Source organism: Rutidosis leptorrhynchoides, chromosome 11, assembly GCF_046630445.1.
Source record: "Rutidosis leptorrhynchoides isolate AG116_Rl617_1_P2 chromosome 11, CSIRO_AGI_Rlap_v1, whole genome shotgun sequence".
Taxonomy (NCBI): domain Eukaryota; kingdom Viridiplantae; phylum Streptophyta; class Magnoliopsida; order Asterales; family Asteraceae; genus Rutidosis; species Rutidosis leptorrhynchoides.
This window is the reverse complement of record NC_092343.1, coordinates 316353440-316358101: the sequence shown is the minus strand read 5'-3', so window position 1 is coordinate 316358101 and position 4662 is coordinate 316353440. Positions and strand designations below refer to the sequence as shown.

Genomic DNA, 4662 nt, shown 5'->3' with positions numbered 1-4662 from the left:
ATTCAGGGACAATTCAGATATCCTGAACCACTAATCATTCCTCCTGAACCACAAATCACTCATCCAGAGATTGTCGAGGAAGAAACCCTTAAATCAGAATCCCATAGTGATTCAGATTCAACAAATTCAATAATGGAAAATCTGAAACCTCTAAGTATGGAAGACCGAATGAGAGCTAAACGCACTGGCTAAGGTCACGCAATTACTCAACCAGACATTAATGCGCCAGATTATGAAATCAAAGGACAAATCCTACACATGGTAACTAATCAATGCCAATTTAGTGGTGCACTGAAGGAAGATCCAAACGAACATCTTCGTACCTTTAATAGGACCTGTACACTATTTAAAATCCGAGAAGTGGAGGATGAACAGATATATCTCATGTTATTTCCCTGGACTTTAAAGGAAGAAGCCAAAGATTGGTTAGAATCGTTACTTGAAGGGGCGATTGATACATTGGATGTTTTAGTTGAAAAATTTCTTAAACAATTCTTTCCGGCATCTAAAGCCGTGAGACTTCAAGGAGAAATTGTTACGTTCACGCAAAAGCCAAATGAAACATTATATGAGGCATGGACAAGATTTGGAAAGTTATTGAGAGGATGTCCGCAACATGGTTTAGACACTTATCAAATAGTACAAATATTCTATCAAGGATGCGATATTACTACACGAAAAGACATCGACATAGCAGGTGGTGGTTCCATTATGAAGAAAACCGCAACTGAAGCTTACAAAATTATTGATAACACTGCTTCCCACTCACATGAGTGGCATCAAGAAAAAGATATCGTTAGATCATCTAAAGCGGCTAGAGCCAATTCTAGCCATAACTTCGATTCTATTTCCACAAAGATAGATGCTATCGAGAGACGAATGGAAAAGATGACTAAAGATATTCACTCAATACGCATTAGTTATGAGCAGTGTGGAGGACCACATTTGACAAAAGATTGTCTCAGTATTGAACAAACAATGGAACAAAGAGAGAATGTTTCATATATAAACCAAAGGCCTGGAAATAATTATCAAAATAATTATCAACCGCCAAGACCAAACTACAATCAAAACCAGAATTATAACCGAAATGTTCCATACAACAACCATCAAGGTCCTAGCAATCAACAAGTATCCAATAATACTTACAATCAGCAAAGACCTATTTTTCAAAATAAACCACCACAAACCGATGATAAAAAGCCAAATTTAGAAGAAATGATGTCGAATCTAATTGAATCTCAAACTCAATTTTTCACATCTCAGAAACAAACTAATGAATAAAATGCTCAAGCATTTAGGAGTCAACAAGCTTCTATCCAAAATTTAGAACAAGAAGTAAGTAACCTAGCAAGGTTGATAGGTGAGAAAAAACCCGGAAGTCTACCTAGCGACACAAATGCTAACCCCCGGAATGAAACAGCTAAAGCCATTACCATAAGAAGTGGTATTAAACTTAAACCACCTGAAATACCTGTAATTTCTGATGACTCTATTCCTACTACACAAGAACCACAATCTGAGCAAGAAAAGGAAAAAGAACCGGTAGTTGAAAAGGTTAATAAAGAGAACACAGTTAAGGCTAAACCTTATGTTAAACCATAGCAACCACCACTTCCTTACCCGAGTAAAATGAGAAAAGAAAGACTTGAAGCTGAGGAATCCTAATTCTGGGATATGTTTAAACAAAAAATTGTTAATCTTCCTTTCATTGATGTGATTTCAGGAATGCCTAAATATGCTAAATTCTTGAAAGATCTAATCACAAATAGAAAGAAAAATGGAAGAACTATCGGCTGTTACTATGAATGCTAATTGTTCTGTAGTGCTGTTGAATAAGATACCAGAAAAATTATCAGATCCAGGAAGTTTCACAATTCCATGTTTTCTGGGTAGTCTTAGTTCAATAGAAGCATTGGCAGACTTAGGTGCTAGTATAAATTTAATGTCGTATTCACTATACGCTAAACTAGACCTTGGAGAATTAAAACCAACACGAATAAGCATACAACTAGCCGATCGATCAGTAAAATATCCTAGAGGGATAATGGAGAACATGCTAGTTAAAGTTGGTACTTTAGTATTTCCAGTAGATTTTGTTATTTTGGACATGGAAGAAGATTCTCGAGTTCCTCTCATATTAGGAAGACCATTCTTAAACACGGCTATAGAGGACGAGAGTGTTACCTTTTCTGTTGATAGAGCCATGCAACAACCGCAATCTGCAGATGATACATGTTATAATATTCAAATTATAGATTCACATGCAGAATTGTTACAAGAATTTTCAGAATTACAAGGAACAGGAGAATGTTTTTTAGGAGAAGGAACTGAACCAATTGATAAAGCAGAAATGTTAGCTACACTTATGGCTAATGAATATGAACCAACAAAAGAAGAACTTCAAATGCTAAAAGAGGAAGACAGATATCGATATAAATCATCGATAGAAGAACCACCTACATTAGAGTTAAAGCCACTTCCAAACCATTTGGAATATGCGTATTTACATGGTGAATCTGAATTACCTGTAATAATATCGTCTTCTCTTACGAAAAATGAAAAATCTCAACTCATTTATGTGCTAAAAGCTCATAAACCAGCTATTGCATGGAAGATTCATGATATTAAAGGCATAAGTCCTTCATATTGCACACATAAAATCTTTATGGAAGAAGGTCATAAAATGTATGTGCAACGCCAACGAAGACTAAATCCTAATATGCAAGATGTTGTTAAGAAAGAAATTATTAAACTGCTAGATGCAGGTTTAATTTATCCAATCTCTGATATTCCATAGGTAAGCCCAGTTCAATGCGTACCTAAGAAAGGTGGCATGACTGTCATCAAAAATGAGAAAAATGAGTTTATTCCCACAAGGACTGTAACCGGATGGCGTGTTTGTATTGATTATAGAAAATTAAATGACGCCACCAGAAAAGATCACTTTCCCTTACCTTTCATTGATCAAATGTTGGAAAGATTAGCCGGAAACAGTTACTATTGTTTTCTTGACGGTTTCTCCGGATATTTTCAAATTACAATAGCACCCGAGGACCAAGAGAAAACCACATTCACGTGCCCTTATGGTACTTTTGCTTACAAACGCATGCCATTTGGACTTTTCAAGGCCCTTCAACCTTTCAAAGGTGCATGATGACAATTTTTCAAGACATGATAGAAGAATGCATGGAAGTATTCATGGATGACTTTTCAGTCTTCGGTGATACATTTGAATCATGTCTAGTTAATCTTGAACGAATGCTTATTAGATGCGAACAATCAAATCTAGTTCTTAATTGGGAGAAATGCCATTTCATGGTTAGAGAAGGCATCATTCTTGGTCATAAAATTTCAAAGGAAGGAATTGAAGTGGATAGAGCTAAAGTAGATGTAATTGCTAAACTTTCACATCCCACCAATGTTAGAGGAGTTAGGAGTTTTCTAGGGCATGTCGGTTTTTACCGACGTTTTATAAAAGATTTTTCTAAAATTGCCACTCATATGAATAAACTCCTAAAAAAGGATGCTCCATTAATCTTTTCAGATGAATGCATCAAATCTTTTAATATTCTTAAAGAAAAACTCACTAATGCGCCGATCATGATAACTCCATATTGGAATCTACCATTTGAACTCATGTGCGATGCAAGTGATTTTGCAATGGGAGCAGTTTTAGGACAAAGGATTGAAAAACGATTTCAACCTATTTATTTTGCTAGTAAGACATTACAAGGAGCACAAACGAATTACACAACTACTGAAAAAGAACTCCTTACTATTGTCTTTGCTTTTGAAAAATTTCGTTCATATCTAGTTCTAGCTAAAACGGTGGTCTATACCGACCATTCTGCTCTTAGATACTTATTTTCGAAAGAAGATGCCAAACCACGATTAATCCGTTGGATCTTACTCTTACAAGAGTTCGATATTGAAATCCGAGACAAAAAGGGAGCAGAAAATCTCGCCGCTGATCATCTTTCTCGTCTTGAAAATCCTGAATTAGAAGTTCTAAATGAATCAACAATATCAGATAACTTTCCTGATGAATATCTTTTGAAGATTGATTATAGTAAAATTCCATGGTTTGCAGACTATGCAAACTATTTAGTATATGGATTCCTTGAAAAAGGGTTGTCGTACCAAAAACGAAAGAAATTCTTTAGTGATATAAAACACTATTTTTGGGAAGATCCACATTTGTTTAAAAGTGGTCCCGATGGAATAATACGCCGATGTGTATTCGGAGATGAAGCTAGTCAAATCTTAAATTATTGTCACACAGGACCAACAGGAGGGCATTATGGGCCTTAACTAACAGCAAGAAAAGTCTACGACGCTGGATTCTATTGGCCTACAATTTTCAAAGACGCACACCTTCTTTGTAAATCCTGTGATGCTTGTCAAAGGGCCGAAAAAATAAGTCAACGTGATGAAATGCCACAAAATGTCATTCAAGTATGTGAAGTATTTGACGTTTGGGGTATTGACTTTATGGGTCCATTTCATAAAACCTCATAATAATCTCTACATTCTCGTTGCCATTGATTATGTATCTAAATGGGCGGAAGCACAAGCTCTCCCAACTAACGATGCACGAGTTGTAGTCAACTTCTTAAAATGTCTTTTTGCAAGGTTCGGAACACCGAAAGCTTTAATAAG

General features: G+C 35.8%; 1 non-coding gene across 1 annotated transcript; it reads right to left on the bottom strand.

Annotated features, from left to right (window-relative positions):
- Positions 1-516: 516 nt before the first annotated feature.
- On the bottom strand, positions 517-623 carry LOC139879247 (small nucleolar RNA R71). Its single transcript, XR_011770100.1, has one exon. It is a non-coding gene; the product is annotated as a small nucleolar RNA R71 (small nucleolar RNA).
- Positions 624-4662: the final 4039 nt, after the last annotated feature.